At 36.6% G+C, this 22,330-nt stretch overlaps 1 protein-coding gene across 8 annotated transcripts in view; it reads right to left on the minus strand.

Annotated features, from left to right (window-relative positions):
* NUBPL (NUBP iron-sulfur cluster assembly factor, mitochondrial) overlaps positions 1-22,330 on the minus strand; it is a 207,912-nt gene that overhangs the window by 91,119 nt on the left and 94,463 nt on the right. Inside the window, exon 2 of one of the 8 annotated variants that reach the window (XM_087422812.1) lies at positions 21,996-22,031. The exons of the other annotated variants lie outside the window; for them this stretch is intronic. The gene's annotated coding sequence lies outside the window, so the exon portion shown is untranslated. The remainder of the gene's footprint in view (positions 1-21,995; positions 22,032-22,330) is intronic. 8 annotated transcript variants of the gene reach the window in all.

Genomic DNA, 22,330 nt, shown 5'->3' on the forward strand with positions numbered 1-22,330 from the left:
TAGAACAACTGGATATCCACATGGAAATTATAATTAACCCTCATCCTTATTTCACACTATTTAAAAAATTTATTTGAGAGGGATCATAGACCTAAATGTGAAAGGTGAAATAATCAAGCTTCTAGAATAAAATATATGGGAATATTTTTGTGACTAGGGTAGGGAAAGATTTCTTAAATAATACATATACATCTGAAAGAAAAAATTTGATAAACTGGACTTAATTAAAACAAAGAACATTTTATATAAAAAGACACCATTACGGTAGTAAAAATACAAGCCACAGATGAAGAGAAGATATTCACAACACTCTGACAAAGGGCTCCTACACAAAACATATAATGAATTCCTGTAAATCAATAAGAAAAAGACAGTGCAACTTAAAAATGGACAAAAAACATGAATACGCACTTCACAAGGAAGGATATCCAAACAGCCAATAAGCATTACTCAATGAGGAAATGCATACTAAAACCACAATGAGATACCACAACATACCCAACAGAATCACAAAGAAAGAGACCATAACAAGTGTTGACAAGGATGTGGAACAACTAGAGCTCCTCTATATTAATGGTTGAAGATTAAATTGGAACAACCACTCTATAAAACTCCTTCGCATAAAAAACTAAAACTAAACATACACTTACTCCAAAACCCAGCAATCCCACTTCTAGGTATATACCAAAAAGAAATGAATGCATCTGTATACCATAAAGCATGTACAAAAATGTTTATAGCACAGTTATTCATAATAGCCTAAAACTAGAAACAACTCAAATATCAACAGGAGAAAGGATATATTGTAGTATATAATGCAACAGAATACTATATGGCAACAAAAAAGAACAAACCACAGAGGGACCAAGTGGTAACATAGGAGGCTCCTGAACTTCCCTCCTCCCATGGACAGACTGAATGTACAGCACATACAAAGCAATTCCTTCTAAGTGAAATCTAGAAACTAGCTGGGTGACTCCTACATATCAGGTAAATGAGAAAATACCCATATTGAAACAGGTAGGAAAGGCGGAGACACACTCACCACAAACTCTACCCCCAGCACAGTGCCATACAATTGGGAGAGAACTCGCAACTCCCAGCTTCTCTCTGAGGAGCGAAGTGAACCGCACATCTAGCACCCCAGCTTTTGCGACTGCTGCACAAAGGATGGACCCCAAGATCACCTGATTCTGATAACCAGTGGGCTTGCATTCACACATCACACAGGATGTGTGATCCTCATCCTCATCCTCATCCATCACACACATAACAAACAAAGAAGTAGTTCTTATGGGTATGCATGTGAGCACTTGCAGCAGCTATCCACCAGGACACAGTATAGAGGGAACAGGCAAAAACTCCCAGTCCTTCACTGGAAGGAGTTTGACTGCATACTTTACAAGTTGCTGCCTAAGGTTCAGCTTCTAATTAGCACAGATCTAGGGGCTGGCTGAGTTCCTCCCCGGAACCTGGGAAAACCAGTGGGCACTTCCCCCAACTTCTCAATCCAACAGTAAAACCAGGTCACCAGCCTCTCTCTGGAAGGAGCCTGTACCCATGCCTAGTGTCCCAGCTTTTACGGCTGCCACCTGGAGGACAAGCCCTCAAAACATCTAGCTCTGAGAGCCAACAGGGCTTGCATTCACAAGTCCCACAGGGGGGCTCTTTATAGAGAACAAATAAGTCGTTTTTAAACAGGGTCAGAAACACATATCCACCCCCACTCCCCCACCCCCCACCTCCCCCCACCACCACACACACACAACTATACACCCAGGTTCAGCAAAGAGAAAGCAGGCAAAAGTACTCATCTCCCAGTTTCTTCCTGGAAGAGGTTTAAGTACATACTTTCCCAGCTGCTGCCTGAGGGGCCAGATTCTAATCAGCCTCCATCTAGGTACTGACTGCGATCCTCCGCTTTGGGACACTGATGGATCTTGGCAAATCAGCAACTACTGGGAGCCACTAAAACAAAGATGGTGGTTTGGAAAATCACAAAAGTTTGAGAGAAAAGCAGGATTTTTGGCTGGCTGATTAATGAGGCTCATCCCCTACACAAGACCAGTCTGTCAAGACTGGAAGATGTAGCTATTTTATCTAATGTGCAGAAACCAACACAGAAAGTTAAGGAAAATGAAAAACAAGGAAATATGTTCCAAACAAAAGAACAAGATAAATCTCCAGAAAATGATCTTAAAAAAACTAAAAAAAAAGTGACGCACCCAATACAGAGTTCAAAATAATGGTCTTAAAGATGCTCACTAAGGTCAAGAGAGCAATGCATAATCAAAGTAAGAATTTAAAAAAGAGATAGAAAATATTAAAAAGTACCAAACAGATCACAGACCTGAAGAATACAATAACTAACCGAAAAATTCAATACAGGGGTTCAACAACAGACTAGATCAAGTGAAACAAAGGATCAGCGAACTCAAAGACAGGGAAGTAGAATTCATCCAATCAGAGTAGCAAAAAGAAAAAAGAATGAAAAAGTGAAGATAGCTTAAGTGACTTACAGGACACCATAAAATAACCAATATATGCATTATAGGGATCCCAGAAGGAGAAGAGAAAGAGAAAGGAACAGAAAGTTTATTCAAAGAAATAATGACTGAAAACTTCCCTAACCTGGGGAAAGAAACAGACATCCAGATCCAGCAATCCCAAAGAGTACCAAACAGGAACTCAAAGAGACCCACACAAAGACACATTATAATTACATTGTTGAAAGTTAAAGACAAAGACAGAATCTTAAAGGCATCAAGAGAAAAGCAACTTGTTAGGTACAGGGAACCCCCATGAGACTAAGAGTGGATTTTTCAGAAGAAACTTTAAGGGCCAGAAGTGAGTGGGATGATATATTCAAAGTGTGAAAAAAAAACTGCTGACCAAGAATACTCTACCCAGAAAAGTTATCCTTCAGAATTGAAATAGAGATAAAGAGTTTTCCAGGCATACAAAAAGCTGAAGGAGTTCATCACTACTAGACCAGCCTTACAAGAAATGCTTAAGGGAGTTCTTTAAGCTGAAATGAAAGGATGATAATTAGTAACATGAAAATACATAAAAGTATAAATCTCACTGGTAAAGGTAAATATATAGTTAAATTCAGAATACTTTAATATCGTAATAATGGTGGGTAAATTACTTATAGCTCTAGTATAAATGTTAAAGGACAAAAGTATTAAAATTAACTATAACTATAAATAATTTGTTAATGGATACACAATATAAAGAGATGTAAATTGTGACATCAAAAACATAAAATGTGGGGGTATTGTAAAAATACAGAGCTTTCCTACACATTCCAAGTTGTTATCAGCTTACAACAGACTTACAAATACGTTTTATGTAAGCCTCATGGTAATCACAAAGCAAAAACCTAAAGTAAATACACAAAAGATAAAGAGAAAGGAATCTAAGTATACCACTACAGAAAATCACCAAATCACAAAGGAAGAGAAAAACAAAGAAACAAAGGAATTACAAAACAGCCAGAAAACAACTAACAAAATGGAAATAATTGCATATCTATCAATAATTACTACACATATAAATGGACTAAATTCTCCAATTAAAAGATGTAGAGTGGCTGAATGGATTAAAAAAACAAGACCCAGCTATATGCTGCTTACAAGAGACTCACTGTAGCATTAAGGACACACAAAGACTGAGAGTGAACAGATGGCAAGAGACACTCAATACAAATGGAAACCAAAAGAAAGCAAAGGTAGCTATACTCATATCAGGCAAAATAGACCTGAAGCCAAAAACTGTAACAAGAGAAAAAGAAGATCATTATACAATGATAAACAGGTCAATTCATCAAAAGGCTATAACATCTATAAATATTCATGCACCCAACACTGAAGCACCTAAATACATAAAGCAAATATTAACAGATCTGAAGGGATAAATAGAGAGGAATACAATAATAGTAGAGGACTTCAATATCTCACTTTCAACAATGGATAGATGATCTAGACAGAAAATCAATAAGGAAACATTGGACTTAAACTACACATTAGACCAGATAGACCTTACATATACAAAACATTCCATCTAACAAGAGCAGAATACAGATTCTTCTCTAGCATACATGGAACATTCTCCAGGATAGATCATATGTTAGGCCACCAAACAAGTCTTAATAAATTTAAGAAGATTGAAATCACATTAAGTATCTTTTCCAACCACTATGGTAAGAAACTACAAATCAATTATAAGAGGAAAACTGGAAAATTCACAAATACTTGGAGATTAAACAGTATGCTCTGGAACAACCAATGGGTCAAAGAGGAAATCAAAAGGGAAAGGAAAAAATATTTAGAAACCAATGAAAATGGAAACAAACATACCAAAATGTACGGGATCAGAAAAAGCAGTTCTAAGAGGGAAGTTTACAGTAATAAATAACTACATTAAGAAAAAAGAAAGATCTCAAATAAAAAATCTGATTTATACCTCAAGAAACTGGGGGAAAAAAGAACAAACTAAATCCAAAGACAGTAGAAGGAAGGAAACAACAAAGATCAGAGTGAAACTAAATGAAATAGGGACTAGAAAGACAACAGAAAAGATCAATGAAACTAACAGCTAGTATTTTTGAAAGATAAACAGAACTGCTGAAGAAAAAAAGAGAGAAGATTCAAATAAGTAAAATCAGAAAATGAAAGGGGAGACATTACAACTGATAACAGAAATAACAAGGATCATAGGAAACTACTACGAATAATTATATGTCAACATTAGATAAGCTAGAAGAAACGGATAAATTCCTAGAAACATACAACCTACCAAGACTGAATTCTGAAGAAAAAAAAATCTGATCAGAACAGTTACTAGTAAGGAGATTGAAACAGCAATCAAAATCTCCTACCAAAGAAAAGTTCAGGACCAGATGGCTTCACTGGTAAATTTTACCAAACATTTAAAGACAAATTATTACCAATGCTTCTCAAACTCTTAAAAAACAGAAGAAGCAGGAACTTCCAAACTCATTTTACAAGGTCAGCATTACCCCGATACCAAAACCAGACAAGGACACCACACACACACACACAAAATTACAAGGCCAATATCCCTGATGTACGTAGATGCAAGGTTTTCAGTAAAATATTAGCAAATCAAATTCAACAGTACATTAAAAGGACCACACACCATGATCAAGTGAAATTTATCCCTGGATGCAAGGCTAGTTCAACATATGCAGATCAGTCAACGTGATATACCACATTAACAAAATGATGGATAAAAATCATATGATCACCTCAATAGATGCAGAAAAAGCCCTTGACAAAATTCAACATCCATTCATGATAAAAACTCTCAACAAACCAGGTATATAGGGAACATACCTCAATATAATATAGGGCATATATTACAAGCCAACAGCTAACATCATACTCAATGGTGAAAAGCTTTCTCTGTAAGATCAGGCACAGGGCAAGGATGCCCACTCTCATGACTTTTATTCAACATAGTACTGGAAGTCCTAGCCAGAGAAATTAGGTGAGAAAAAGAAATAAAAGGCATCCCACTGAGGAAGGAAGAAGTAAAACTGTCTCAGCTTGCAGATGACATAATGTTATATATAGAAAACCCTAAAGACTCCAACAAAAAAACTGTTAGAACTAAAAAATGAATTCAGTAAAGTTGCAGGATACAAAATAAATATACAAAAATCAGTTGTGTATCTCTATATGAACAACAAACTATTGGAAAGAAAAACTAAGAAAACAATTCCACTTACAAGAGCATCAAAAACAATAAAATACTTAGGAATAAATTTAACCAAAGAAGTCAAAGATCTGCACACTCAAAACTATAAAATTTTGATGAACAAAATCAAAGAAGACATGAATAAATAGAAAGATATTCCATGTTCATGGATTGGAAGAATTAATATCGTTAAAATATCCACACTACCCAAAGCAACCTACAGATTCAATGCAATCCCTATCAAAATTCCAAAGGCATTTTTTACAGAAATAGAACAAACAATTCTAAAATGTGTATGGAACCAAAAAAAACCTGAAGAACCAAAGCAATCTTGAGAAAACAGAACAAAGCTGAAGGCATCAGACTTCCTGACTTCAAACTATATTACAAAGCTATAGTAATCAAAACATTATGGTATTGACATAAAAATAGACACATAGATCAATGGAACAGAATAGAGAACCAGAAATAAATCCAAGCACATATGTCAGCTAATTTTCGACAAAGGAACCAAGAATATACAACAGGGAAAGGATACCCCCCTCAAGAGATGGTGCTGGGAAAACTGGATAGCCACATACAAAAGAATGAAACGGGACCTCTATCTTACACAATACACAAAAATCAACTCAAATTGGATTAAAGAATTGAAAGTAGGCCTGAAACTGTAAAACTCGTAGAAGAAAACAGGAGGCAAGCTCCTCAACATCAGTCTTGGCAATGATCTTTTCGGCTTTAACACCAAAAGTAAAGAAAACAAAAGCAAAAATAAACAAGTGGGACTGTATCAAACTAAAAAGCTTCTGCTCAGCAAAGGAAACCATCAACAAAATGAAAAGGCAACCTATGGAATGGGAGAAAACATTTGCAAACCACATATTCAATAACGGATTAATATCAAAAATATACAAGGAACTCCTATAACTCAATAGCAAAAAAACACAAATAACCCAATTAAAAAACGGGCAAAGAACTTGAATAGACACTTTTTTGAAGAAGACATACTAATGGCTAACAGGTACATAAAAAGGCACTCAACATCACTAATCATCAGGGAAATGCAAATCAAAACTACAATGAGATATCAGCTCACACCTGTTAGGATGTCTATTATCAAAAATACAAAAGATAAATGCTGGCAAGGATCTACAGAAAAGCGAAACCTGGTACATTGTTGGTCGGAATGTAAACTGGCGCAGCCACTATGGAAAACAGTATGGAAGTAAATGTTTTCATTAAATGATTGAATGGTAAGAAGAGAGAAGTTACAGCCAAAAAAATGAGCAATCTATGGTCTAAGTTAAATAAGTAAAAATTGTGTTAACATACAGTATACATTTTAGAAGTGATGATAAAACCCAGAGGCACAAAAAAAGTAATGTGTCTAAGTCAAATTTATTATATAAGCTAAGTATGGAATTTGGAATTCAAGCTGGCTGTCTCAATTTCTAGTTCTTTGCATTGAACGTCTATGTCCCTCATCCTCTTCTTTGGATTTTCCACTATTTAACGTTCCATATTGCGTTGTGGAATTTTTCTTCTAATCTATTTTCTAGTTCACTAATTCTCTTTTCAGTTATATCTAATCTGATGTTAAACCTAATGAATAAGTTTTAAAGAGTATATTTTTCAGTTTTAGAATTATTTGGTCTTTTTCAAATCTGCTAGGTAATTTTTTCTAGTTTCCAGTTGAATTTTCATTCTTGGCTTCATTTCTTTGAACATAGCAAGCTTAGTTATTTATAGTCTATGTCTAATAATACCAGTATCTTATCTTCACTAAGTCTATTTCTATTATCTATTGTATCTGCTAGCTGTTACTCATGGTGTCTTTTGTCCTTCTATGCCTGATTATCTTTGCCTGTATGCTGGACAACGTGTTTGAAAAAAATTATTTGATAAAATAAATTGATGCATTGGATGATAGCAACCTCCTCCATACAGAACTTTTCTTTGCTTCTGTTAGAGCTATCAATCTAAGACTATCTTAATCCAAGTTTTAGACTTAAAATTCCTTGATCTAGCAGATGTTGGCAAGAAGCGCTGCAAGTGTTAGGAGGGCTAAATCAGCATCAGTTCACTGCTACTCTGAGGGCTCAGTATTTCATGGTTCCATTTCAAAGTAAGGGCAGACGACTCTTGGCAGACTCAAGGTTTTTGACTTATACCCCTTAGTTGTGTGAGGCATCTGAAAGCAGAAGTCAGCTTCAAAGTTGGTAGGCTATGATCAACAAACATCCTTAGAACAAAAGTAGTTTTGAGAGGATGGGTTTATTTCTATGAGTTCTCATCTTCTCCCCAATACTTCTAAGGATTTGTTTTTCATATTTTATCCAGCTTCTTTAGTTGTCTTTAGCAGAAGTGTTGGTCCAAATTACCTAGACTGCCACTATATAAAGGAATCTTGTGTGTTCTAAATCATTACATCTCTGTAAACTGGGAATCAAAGTAAATATCCTTAACTTGCAAAAGGATCTACTAGAAATGTACAGCAAACATCATAATTAATAGTGAAAGAGGAGAAACACTGCCATCAATATCATAAAAGAGACAAGGATGCCTACTATCACTGTTACTATTTAAAATTCAACTGGTGATGCTAGACAATGCAATAAGAAAAGGAAAACAATTAAGACATAAACACTACAAAAGAAAGGACCACCTACCTAGAAATTCTATTAAATAACATTGTTAAGATGGCCAAGTACAAGAAAAATACACAAAAATCAAGTTCCTAAACAATAGCAATTACTAATTAAAATATACATATAAGCAAAAAGATTCCATTAATGTGGAAATAGTAAGAGTTTAGATGTAACTTAAGTAATATGATGTTTTAATCTTTATGTTCCAATAAACATAAAACATTTGCACATTTAAATATAGGTTTTATGGATCATTCATATAAGGGTAAGCCTTTGAAATACTATTAAACTTGACCAAAATAAATAAGTGCTACTTTACTTTTATTTTTTTACTTGCATATTATCTAAATGCCTTACTAGATTATACAAGATGTTAGGAACTGTGCCTGTTTCATTCATCATTATATATTCTGCATATAGTGCCTGGTACATAAGAGGCAAGATATACAAATTTGTTGAATAATTATAAGTGAATGAGTTCATTCAATTTCTGATCCTTAAACTCCTTAATGCTTTTAATTTTGTATAAAGTTCTACATGAAAGTTCACCTTTTATATAGGTAATCAATTTCATAAGAGAACATCAAAATCTCAGGTTCAAAATCAGATAATAAATAATAACTTTGGCTCTCTAGTAGTTTTAAGGGCAATTTGAAAGAATGATATCATAGAAGCATCTAATGAAAGCAACAATGACATCTCGCAAAAAAGAGGGAGGGGCAGAAATCAACCAGGTTAGTGATTGTAAAGTAATTCCACTCAAGGAGGGACAAGGAGAATAAGAACCCAACTCTTGATTACTAAACAGTTATTCACTTCCTCAACTGTATAGCTATCTCCAGAATCTTATTATAGCTGATTCTTCTGCAAGTTTCTCTGTTCACAGTAAACCTGGATCTGATTTCCTACAGGCTTTATAAAGACACTTTCATATTCCAAGGTGGTTCTAACAAAATACTTAATGCATCTACTCAGCAAATACTTTTCAAATAAAACTATCAAAAATTTTACAGCACAACACAGGAAAAGAAACAAGCCCATTTAGGTGGCTGTCGGTTTCCATTTCCTCACTTGAGTTTATGGGAAATAAATAGCAAGTAAAAGGCACCTGAATACACTAGAAATATGAGTGTTTTAAATTCTGTGACACAAAGTAGTCAAAAATACTACCTTCAGTTTTTCCCTCTATAATATCAGAAAACTTGGATTTCAGCTGACAACTTCTATACAAGGTTTCAGCCCAAAGCAATTTAGAAATAGACAAGTCAGAAACTCTTTAAAAATAAATTAGAGTTTATAATGGAAACGCTGACAGATCCTTCTTTATAATAACGCCTGGTGAGACTACTATATTTTAGAGATGACTACATTACAATATGTATGCAAGTGTTGTATATTAAAATGCAACAATGCCTAGCTTATAATTAAATCAGGACCATGAATAGTTCAGTAAAACATGTTATAAGGAAAGTGTGATGTGACAAGAAAATATACTGAGTTAAAATATAATGCAAGCAAGGATTTATTAGAACTTGCCATTTAGAAGATTTAAACAAGAGGAAATATAAACATAAATACTAGGAAGAGAAGTCAAGAAGTAAAAACTCAGTGAAGCCTAAAAATAACTGACTTTCAATATGACTGGTGTATACCATAATTACTTACAAAACTACATCCATCATGAGATGATTTTACCCCAGACTAAGACCAAAATATAAATTTTTAAAAATATATATATATAACTTAACAAAAAACACCTTAGCATTCCTACTTCTAGAATCTTTGATCAGCTGCTCAGCTTTCTGCTGCTGCTACCTTTTCTGTTATTACACCCCATGCTATCTTTGTCTTTGATAGTTACAAGACACCATTTCCATCAACCCTTGCCTTTGAACTCTCCACACTTGTATTGCAACATATAATGGTTGTCAAAGCAATTTGGGGCTAAAAACCCAGCATAAACAATTCTACCACCATCAAAGAAATATAAGACTTCATTTACCAAAAAGCTAAAACTAAAGAATCAACTTCATGTTTCATAGCAAAGGAGAAACTCAGGAACGTTACATAGACAACTTCTTCATTATAAAACTACATGCAGGCATCAACGTACATCTCATACCAGTGCATAGTTCATCTTAAAACAATTTACAATGAGCTTTCTTAAATGACACCATTCTCTCTAATTTCATCTAATGAAAATATTGGGTTTGTGCATTTGCATGTGTGCGTTCTAGTGGGTTATTCACTAACTCAGTGGTTCTCAACAAGGGACGTTTTGCTCCCCAAGGGATATCTGGCAATATGTGGAGACATTTTTCATCGTCATGAATGAGGGGAGAGATGCTACTGGCATACAATTGAGTATTTAGCAGCCACAGATGCTGTTAAAAATCCTCCAATGTATAAGATAGCCCCTCCCAAAACAATCACCCAACCCAAAATATCAATAGCGCAGCTGTTGAGAGATCGTCCACTAACTCCTTTGTTTTCTTACCATGCAGCAATTCCCCATAGTTTCCCTTATCTTTAACCCAAATAAACACTCAAACCATCAACAAAAATCAGAAATGAACTTAAGGCAAAGAGGAGGAGTGAAGTATGCAGATGACCTCCAAGAACAACTGACATTCACTCAACAAATGTTATCAGGCAGAGTATAAGATCTCTGCTTTCATGGGGCTTGCATTCTAGTGATTCTCTGGTTGAAGAAAGCTTCAAGCTACATTTAAAAACCTTCAATGCCTGACACATTCTGGAAAACTGATGTAGCTATGCACAAACAGTTCCTACTGATAGGGCAATGATTCTATTTTTGGAAATGTCTACTTTAATGAGCCAAAATAACTTTCCCTGTAGTTTTCACCCTCTGATCATAGTTCTGCTCTCTTGAGTCACAAAGAACAAATCCCTGTTCCACATGACAGCTCTTCACACATTTAAAGACAGCTGTCCTGCATCTGTGAATTTGGTCTCCTAAAGACTAGAATGGTTCCACCAGTGCTTCTGACAGCTCTTCATGAGATACAATCCTTCAGATTGGAAGGAAATGAGTAAAAGTACTAAGGTGTTGTAAGAATTTAGGCTCTTAATTAGTAATTGCTAAATTTTCTTGAACAATTCTCTTCAAACCCACAATATTCATTTTAATAACAATAAAACATCTACTAACTCCTATGTAGAAAGCAATATAGTTGAGACTTTAGATGCATTATCACACTTAATTATCACAACAGTCCAATGAAGTAGATAATACTATCTTCACTAGACATGAAGAAATCAGGCTCAGAAAGATTAAAGGAATTTTTCCAAGATCATATTCTTGTCCTAAACCCATGCTCTTTTTGCTCTACCATATTACCTAAAAATGGTGTTGATTTTCACATTTAATTCAATCATTGAGCTTTCATTATTTCCATGAACCAGTTTTACAATGAAGCTAAATCTCAAAGTTGTTAATGCTTCCATAAAGAAGAAACTTGTTCTACTAAAAAAGCATTCTAACATCAAGTGCCTTTTAGTAAGAATATACATATTCTTGTCCTACCTACACAACTCTCCGTATAGATACACTGAATTCTGTTTGATTAACAAATTCTACTGTGTTCATTGCAGCGTTATGCACAATAGCCAAGACTTGGAAGCAACCTAAGTGCCCATCAAGGGACGAATGGATAAAGAAGCTGTGGTATATATACACAGTGGAATACTACTCAGCCATAAGAAACGATGAAACCCAGCCATTTGTGACAACATGGATGGACATTGAGGGTATTACGCAAAGTGAAATAAGTCAGAGGGAGAAGGTCAAATACCGTATGATTTCCTTCATTAAGTAGTAGGTAATAGCAATAAACAAACACATAGAGACAGAGATTGGATTGGTGGTTACCAGAGGGGAAGGGGGGGAGGGAGGAGGGCGAAAGGGATAATTCGGCACATGTGTGTGGTCATGGGTTGTAATTAGTATTTGGGTGGTGAACATGATGTAATCTATGCAGAAATAGAAGTATAATGATGTACACCTGAAATTTATACAATGTTATAAACCAATGTTACTGCAATAAACAAAAAATTTAAAAAAAAAAAACAAATTCTATGTAATATATGCTCTCACAAGTTGCAATCTATTAAGAAAACAACCTAATTAAGAAAGACAACATCCATTCGAAATTTATATACATATTAGCCACACTGGAATAATACACAATGCCAAAACTTCTTAAAACTCATTCATAGGAGTCAGGCAGTATAATATAGTGACAGGGATTAATAAAACAGACTAGATTTGCAGCACTGAACAGCCTCTTAACCTCTCTGGGCCTCTGTGTCCTAACCTAAAAATGGAGAAAATAACAGAACCTATCTCACAGGGCTGTTGGAAAACTGTAACAGGCTCTTAATTGGTCTCCCTTCTTCCATTCTTCTCACCCCTTCCTTCCCGCTCCACCTACTTCTGTTCTCTACACAAGCCACTGACTGAATTGATCCTTTTAAAACAAAAATCATGGGGCCAGCCCGGTGGCACAGCAGTTAAGTGCGCAAGCTCTGCTTTGGAGGCCCGGGGTTCACAGGTTCGGATCCTGGGCACGCACCGTCGCACTGCTTGTCAAGCCATGCTGTGGCGGCGTCCCATATAAAGTAGAGGAAGATGGGCACAGATGTTAGCCCGGGGCCAGTCTTCCTCAGCAAAAAAAAGAAGAGGATTGGCATCAGATGTTGGCTCAGGGCTGATCTTCCTCACAAAAAACAAAACAAAAATCAGATCATCTCACTCTACTGCTTAGAAACCTCCAACGGCCTTTATCATATTTGAAATAAAATCCAAAACCCTTACCATAGCCTATAAGATCCTAGATGATCTAGTCCCTGGCTTCCTTGCTCACTTTTTGCACTTGTTCCTCCACTTTGAAGGTTCTTCCCCCGAATACCTGGATAGCTCACTTTCTCACCTTCCATTCAAGTCTGCTTTAAATGTCACCTTCTCAGATAAGCTTTCCCTCGTCATTCTCTATTTTTTTCCATAGCACTGATCACTAACCAATATTATGTTTTTATTTATTTTTTTATTTCCGTCTCTCCCACCAAAAAGTACGATCCATGAGAGCAGGGTCTCTGTTTCACCACTGCATCTCCAGCACCAAGCGTGGTGCCTAGCACATTGTAGGTGCTCCATATCAATCAATGAATAAAGTGAAGTAATGTAAGTAAAGAGCTTAGCATAATGCTTGGCAGACAGAAAACATTCAAACAATGTTAGCTATTATTACTACCAACACCTGTCTTCCTGTTATTTTTCATGTTCATTAAACAAACCATCACTGAACACTAACTTTGTGCCATACACTGTATTGTGTGATTTTTTTTAAATGTTGATGTTGGGCTTTGGGAAGTTTCTGAAAACTAGCTAGAGAGCCAGTGGCGTAAGATGGTAATTGCAATTAATAAAGTAATTAAGCGCCTCCAAAAGGCTTCTGGAATTCTACTCCTTACAGAATTTATGATTTTTCTTTTAACCTGATCTGTTTAGATCCCATTAGCCCAGGCAGAGTACCAGGCCACAGCAGTCAATCACAAAACGTTAATGGTGGGGCATTATAATTCCGTTCTTTAATACTTTTTTCAGGCTGTTGGTTTTTCTTAAAACCAAAAACCAAGACATACTCTGGCCATGCACAATTACAAAATATATGAATCACCAAAGCTACCCAGAGCTACTGAACATATTCATTCAATTCAAATGAGGTTACATGAGAGGCAGCTGGGGTGTAATAGAAAGAGTCCCTTCCCAGCTACATGTGACCTTATGCAAGCTACTTAGTTTCTCTATGCTTCTGTTTCCTTATCTGCAAAGCAGAGAAAGAAAATTGCTCTACCGCATAAAAATATTATGAAAAAGAAATAAAATAAAGGAGGTGAGAATTCCAGGCACAAACTAAGCCACCCTAAATGTATGCTCTCTCCACTCATGGACTATAAACTCAGGCAACAGTGCAGTACCTACTGGAAATGCTTGATACTTTTGGGTAATGTCCACAATATCTGGCACAGATTCAGTAAATATTGGCCTCACGTTAAATTATACGAGGGAAATATACCAAATTCCCTAACGTTTAGATGGCAAAAGAATCAGAGAAACTGAGCGATTTGTCTAAGGCTTTGTAAGTCACTGATGAAGTGAAACTGATAACCATGCACTTTACAAAAGGGAATGAGCATTTCTCTAGACTTGAAAGACCCCAACATTGTCATTATTCATATGACTTTCAAAAACTCATGTCATTTTTTACTCATTTGTTCAGTCAACACGTCTTGAAACTCAACTACACACTACGCACTATTCTAGGTACTAGAGATAAAAAGAACAAGGCTTTGTCCCTCACCTACCCATAAAGGAATTCAAGAGCTTTCTTAAACAGTCAATCTTAAGGGTTATGGAAGCTCTGAGGAGGAAATCAATTATTTTAGGAAAAGCTTTATAGCAGTTCTGTCCAACAGAAATTTCTGCAATGATGAAAATGTTCTTTAATATGTGCTGTCCAATACAATAGACACTAACCACATGTGGCTACTGAGCACTTAAAATGTGGCTAGTGTGACTGAGGAACTGAATTTTAAATTTTAATTAATTTTAACAGCCACGTGTAGCTAGTGGTTACTGTATTATACAGCAGAGCTTTGCAAGACAGGTAATATTTGAGCTGAAGTCTTGAAAGAAGGGAGTAGGGAATTACCAGGGTCAGGGATAGTACATTCTAGGCAATGGAAAGAGCACAAACTACATGAAGGGCTATGAGAACACCTGAACGAGTTCAGGGAAGGCTGCCTGGGATACGAGGAATATGGAAAGGAGAAGGGAGAAATGAGGTTAAAAGGGTTAGATAGGGCCAAAATATGAATGCCCTTGAATACCAGGCTAAGGAATTAAACTTTATGCAGCAGACAATGGGAAAAAATCAAAGACTTAAAGACAGGGAATATCTGACCACATCCACGCTCTAGAAAGACAATTTCGGCCATAAGATGAATAATCTACGGAAAGAAGAGACCAGAGGTAGGAAGATCAGCCATGTATGAGACCACTGCAGTACTCCAAGTAGATGAAGACTCCGACCACTGCCATCACAGTGAGAACGGAGACAAAGGAACGAATTCAAGAGATCTTTTGGAGATAAAATTAGTGGGATTTAGAGATGTGGTAGACAAGAATAAATCAAAATAAAAACTAGTGAGGTACCAGCCTGGAAAACCAGATAATTAAGGCACTTTCTACATTGACTGAAGGGATGAAGAAAGTGTATATAGGCTCCTGCTCAAAGTTGTTTGTAAGAAAACAATCTAAATACCTATTAATAGCTTAAAAGTTAAATAAATTATGAAATCATTTAAGACAGTATATTATATATTTATTAAAATAATTTTTAAAGAATTTATAATACCAAGGTAAAATGTTCATGATACAGTAAATGAAATAAGGAGGCTACAAAGAAGCACATGTAGCATTACCCCAATTTTGTTCTATATATTAGTAGAAATTTTTTTAATTGAAGGAATATGCCAAAAAGTCAACAGTGGCTTACTTAGATAGTAGGGTAATGGGCCATTCTAATTTGTTTCTTGAACATTTTTTTCTGATTGTCTAATTATACTACAATATCTATAGAATATTTTTTATTTAAAAATAAGCTTTTGCTCTGAAGCACTGTACCTCAAAGCACTGGGGCCTGTGGTAAATCTACTGAAGCCTGCGGCTGTGTCACAAACAGAGGGAATTCGACAGGGCCAGACCCCAAGTCTACTGCAGGTTCATTATGGGAGAATAAATTCACAGCAAGTTAAGAAGGCAGTTTTTTTCCTTTTGAAAAATTTACCACAATTACAAAGTATAAAATGGATTATTTCCCATTTAATTTATTTATAATGTCTTCTCATGTATGATTTATGTCTGTATACACGCAACTACAAGCGGGAGTTTGGTATAAACCTATTTTACTCTGTGTAGTCATGCAGAAAGACATTTTATTCTGTCATACTCAATTTCAATTACTCAGGTTCATCTGATGTAGAGCAGACACTACATGCTGAAGAAGCAGGTCGGGAAACACTAATCTTTTTTATACGTACATGCCAGCTCTTTTTTGCACTTAACAAAACCTGGCTTTCCAAGTTCCACATTTAGATTCACAAAGAAATCCTGACCTGGTACAGATAAGCCTACTATAGAGGCATATGGCTATGGCAAATCCCCCTACATCCCGGATGTGACTAAAATACAAATTAGATAAGCAATGTAATAACTTCCTTCATTAAATAGAAAATGAACAGAATTTTTCAACTATAATTATAATCATTTTATTTTGCCATAAGATAGGTTGTATTTGTCTTAGGAAACCACATGTACATTAAAAAGAGAATGTTAACATAACGTTCCTAGCCAAATGACAAACCTTATGCTGATCATTTTACAGAAGGAGAAAATAAAACGCTGGAATTAAAAGCATTTTTCCATTTTAGATGTTTAGAAACCTGGCTTGATTTCCTTAACCAAAATTAGTTGTATATCTTACTTCTATGTTTTCTGTTAAAACACACTGATAGAGAGGAGTCTTTTCTCTGGGACATTTGTAAATAAGCCCCAGGGCTGAGTAGTAGCAATGGACCCATTCAATAAACATAACAAAATTGACCGAGGTCAAACAGTGAGACAGTGGCAGATCTGGGACTAGGGCCAGGCCTCCTGGCTTGAAATCTAGCGCTCCTCTGACAAGATTACAGCTCTTAAATTAAAATATATTTTCCCTGAGACTTGAAACAGGCAATACATTTTAGGATACTAGTTAGTGACACTTGGGAAACATCAGCTAGCTCTCAAACCCAGAAACTGCCTTAGATGTTTTACCTAACTACCACATACTACATAGTGGGCAAGAGTCACTAAAATAGTCACTCCACAAACAAAGAGAATTCAGAAATCTGCAACAGCAATTAGCCACCAGTATCTTCCTATGTTTCTGTGATCTAATGTCCATTTCCATGGAAACAGAAAAAGAAGTGAGAGGCAGCCAAGAGAAGACATGTCAGAACTTGTCAGGTTCAATGGCTGGAGCTGAAAGCTGCAAATGCCTTTTTTTTTCCAAACAGCATCAGCTGACTTCTGGCACATAATCGATTCTCAAGTTAGGCAATGTCAGCTTGCTGGGAGAAGCATAAAGCTAAAGAAATGGCTTAGGTTTTTGTTTCGTTTTTGAAGGCTTGGACTAAGGGGGAAGGAGATAAAAATTTAAAGCAAACTGTTCAAAATTCTAAATTTCTAAAACATAGAAATACAACAGAATTATCTCAAATTTCACAAAGTGAACAGAAGGATTTCTTAGCTGTGATGAGGGAAAATGTAGGACCACCACAGAGCATTATTTGGAATGAATAGCAATAGGGTAGAGGTGGAGAAGAGACAGAAGACAGAAGAAGCAGCATGCACCAAGGCCCTGAGACAAGAGAGGGTGTGTGTGGGGCAAGGGGTTATCACAGAAGGCTCTCCCAAAGGAGGTGACATCTAAGCTAAGACCTGAAGGATGAGATGGAGTTATAGAAGAAAGTATTCCAGCAAGAAGGAAGAGCATGAGGGAAGTCCTAGAGGCAAGAGAGAGCAAAATGAATCCAGGAACAGCAAACAGTTTGGGACAGCTGGAGCAGAGAGTGAGAGTGGGGAGTAAGCTCTGACCAGACCAAGAAGGGCCTTATTTCCCAGGTTAGATTTTGAACTTTTGTCCAGAAAACTAGAAGTTGTCACTGAAAAGTCTAAATCAGGAAAGTAACATGATGAGATTTGGATTTAAGAAAGATTAGTTAAAACTATCTTGGATTACACAGGGATACAGATGTGGAGTCTGTTACAACTTTGCCAGGGGAGAGATAAGGGTGGACTGCACTGGGAGCAGCAGAGATAGGAGAAGAGGACACAATGAATATGAGCAATGGGAGAAGAAGACAGATAAGTCAAGGATGACACCCAGGATTTTGGCCTGAACAGCTATGTAGAAGATAGTGCCAATCAATGAGTCTCTGTCAAAGCAAAGAAGGAGAAGTTTTAGGTGTATGTGGGACAGTGATGAGTTCTAATCTGGACTTCATGCCTTCCAGGCATCCATGGGATAGGCAAGCAGAGCTATCCAGTAGGCAGTCGCACATGTGATGAGTATATCTACAACCAGGAGAGACATCTGGGATGAACATATGTATCAAGGCTTCAGGACTGGGAGACATTGCCAAGGGAAAGCACAAGATCAGACGAGATTCCAAGAGATGAATTGTAAAGGCTTTAGACTCCGTTCAAATGTTGGCTGCACCATTTACTAATTATATGACCTAGGGTTACTTAGTCAGTCTCTAAGCCTGTAAAATTGGGATGATTATACCTGTGCTGAGGACTAATATTTAAAAAATGAGTGGAGGAAGAGGAAACTATAAGGTAGAATGAGAAAGAGAGGATAAAAAACAGATACTACAGGAGAATGTAGTGTTATGGAAACTAATGGAAAAGAGAATTTCAAAATTGAGGTTAATAGATCAAATACTGCAAAGAGATCAATTAAAATAAGAATAGAAAAGTATACAAAATATTAAAAAAAAAAAAGACACCTCTGGTGACCCCGGCTAAAGCCTGGTGGAGGTGAATACAAACAGAAGTAGATGGTAGATGAAGGAGTGAGAGACAGATGTAGAAAATTCCTTCAAGAAGCTTGGCTGCAAGGGAGAAGTAAAATTAGACTCTATCTAGTGGAGTCAAAATAGAGTTGCCTGTTTTTGTTTTTTCATTGGTAGAAACTTATACAGCATAAGTTAAGATGCTCTCAGCTACAAGTAACAGAAAACCTAACTAACAATGCTTAAACCATTAGGACATTTATTGTTTACTTAACAAAAAGTCTGAAAGTAGACAACTCTAGGGTTTTTCCAGAATCTCAGTGATGTCATCAAAGATCAAGGCTGGCTCTATCTTCCTGCTCTGCCACAATACGGCTACCACTGCCAGGCATCATGTCCTTACAACATATTCCCAACAGAAAGAAAGGGGAAGAACAAACCTTGCCCCTCTGTTAGGAAGTAGAACACCTTACCTAGAGGCCCCTCCCCCCATCGGACTTTCCGTTATACTTCATTGGTTACAACTGGGTCACATGGCCAGTTCTCTTAGCTATAAGAGAAGGTGAGAAATTATCTGACTTTCTAGACTCTATTTTGAGACAGTAAGGGAGACAGGGGTCGGGAATAACTTTTACACAGCCAGCCAATACTGTCTGTCACATGCATGTTTAAATGCTGATGTGAAAGAGTTAGCAAACAGAAAGAAGCCAAAGACACAAAAGGGAAGAGGGCAAGAATGAGTTCAGATACAGGTAAGTTTATAAGAGGGCTAGATGGCAGCTGGAAGGCTGCCTAGGATAACAGATTTCTAGGCAAGAGAGAGAAAAAAGAATAGAAGAAAAAACTTCCTAGGGATTACTGGGTAACAGAGGATTCAACCATTGTTAGAAATCATTAATTCATAGCGCCACTGACAAGGACTTCTCTAGCAGCACCCAGCAGCCTGAGAGTAAGAACAGAGAAAGTAGAATGTTGAATCCATACTAGACTGGAGCTAGGTTGGGTGGTAGAGTGGAAAGACAAGGGTACAAAGGAGCTGAAGTTATCAGCAAGCCAGTGAAATAATGGGCCATATATATCTATGTTAGGAAAGAAATGAAAGGCATGAAAAGGCAGAAAGAGTGAGACACTCAAGGAACCTGAGGTGTAGTGGCCACAGTGAGAGGGTTGAAAGGATGAAAAGCTATAGTAAGATAAGTAAAATGAGCACTTCCAGGGGACAAGATTGAGGGTGTACCATGAGAATGGATGGCTGAAGCAGAATGAAGGTCGAGGGTACTCACGTTAAGAAAGTGAAGAAATTAAAAGGCTAAGATGTTAACTGGACTGTCTACATGGACTCCAAAGCCATTCAAGATGGTGGCTAGAAGTGAAGTGAAAAGGAAGAGTCAATGTCTTTAAAAAAGGAAAAAAAGGTGACCAAAGAAGACAGGGAGAAGGTGATTATACTTTTAATAACCATGACTATCAGAAAGAGTACAAGCATGAAGGAATGAAGGAGTACTGAAGCAGAAGCTGCCCTAGGAGACCAGTAACATGTCAAACCTTACCCTAAACCCACGGGTAGACAGTAGGTGAAAGAATGAGCTCTATCCACTTAAAAAGACTTCACAAAAAGCAGTGTCTGCAAGGAATCGCAGTTTTCAGTTAAAGGAAGAGTTTTCAGTTAAGGATAGTAAGAAGAATTCATTTAATATAAATTGGAGCCCCAGAAGCACAAAACAAAAATTTGGGAAGAAGAGGAAGGAAAGTTTAGGTTTAGGAGAGAGGAAGTCCTAAACAGTATAAAGATGAGATTTTTTTTTTTTAATGACCAGAGAGGCTTATATTTGGGCTGTGACAGGAATATGGGGTGTAACAAAATCAGTAAGCCTTAAGGTATCCAAAAGAACCAGTCCCAGCAGCCTCTCTGGCTGGAAAACTCTGTAGCCCACACCAATTATACTTGCAAGGAATTCCCATTCTGAGTTACAATGCCTAAAAATTCTCAGTAACAGTGTTTCCAACATATGAGGTTAATATCCAAATTTAGCTTTAGACATACATTCACTTTGGAAACCAGTATTATTCACATTATATCAGTATAGTAAAGAATTTAACCTTACTCAAAAAAGGCTCCCCAAAACTGGCTCTTGACTTCAGTTTCTGGGAAGTAATCTCTAAGGTCTTTTCCTGGGGCCTTGGGCTAGCCAGCCTGTAACATGTGATTTAGGGTGGGGGCTTTGGGTCATGCTTGGAGGGGCTGGAGACTAGAGACTGAGATCAGTCACATGGACAATCAATCATGACCATGTCACAGAAGCCCAATAAAAATTCTGAACACCAAGGTGCAGGTGAGCTTCCTTGTTTGGCAATACTCCATGCATAGTGTCACACATCAATGCCAGGAAAGTAATATGTCCTTATTCCACAGGGAGAAGCAACGGAAGCTCCACATTTGTTAATTCCCTGGACACTGTGCTATGCGCTTCTTCCCTTGGCTGATTTTAATCTATTTCTTTTCCCTGTAATAAACCATACCCATGAGTATAATAGCTTTCAGTGAGTTTTCTGAGTCCTTCTAGCAAATTATTGAATCTAAGGTGGTCTTTGGAACCCCTGAATTTGCAACTGGTGTCAGAAGTGAGGGCATCTTGTAGAGACTCTGCCCTCTACTTCATATCTGATCTAAACTCTTTGCAATATCTATTCTCCCTAAATCAATTTGTTCACAAGGAAAAAAAAATGATTTGAAAAGAACTCAATACCCGAGGTTAGCTGAAATTGTCACTGAATAGTAACTAGTCTACTCAACTACTAATGGCCATCTGCTCCCATAAATTCCTCTGAGCAGTGAAGACGTCTCAACAACTAACCACTACGAAAAGTACTGCTGAGTTTTAATCTGGACATAATAGACCCTCACTCTATTACTGAGACAGAAAGTCATTTCCCTTTACTGAATTATAGCTTGTTCTAGGTAACTGGGAAATGCCATCATACCTCAGTGAAGTGTGATCAAGTCCAAATAATGAATACCTGTAAAACAATTTAAATTCAATTTTTTAATTTAAAAAAAAAGCATTTTATAGCTACTACAGTGTATAAATGAATTATATTACTGCAGTTACTGACACCATAACACAGAAGGATTTGTCAAACTTCTCATTACCAAACACTGCTAAAAAGACTTTATAACTCACCCCCATACAAAAAGTGCACCAAAATAACATATTATCTAAATTAACAAAAATGCAATTGAGGTGAAATGAAAAAGGGGCATTTAAATAATGAGTGTCAGAGTAAAGAGATTTACAAAGACATTCTCTAAGAAACGC

Source organism: Ceratotherium simum, chromosome 3 (assembly GCF_057802395.1).
Source record: "Ceratotherium simum simum isolate JZ-2026a chromosome 3, ASM5780239v1, whole genome shotgun sequence".
In the NCBI taxonomy this organism is placed as follows: Eukaryota; Metazoa; Chordata; class Mammalia; order Perissodactyla; family Rhinocerotidae; genus Ceratotherium; species Ceratotherium simum.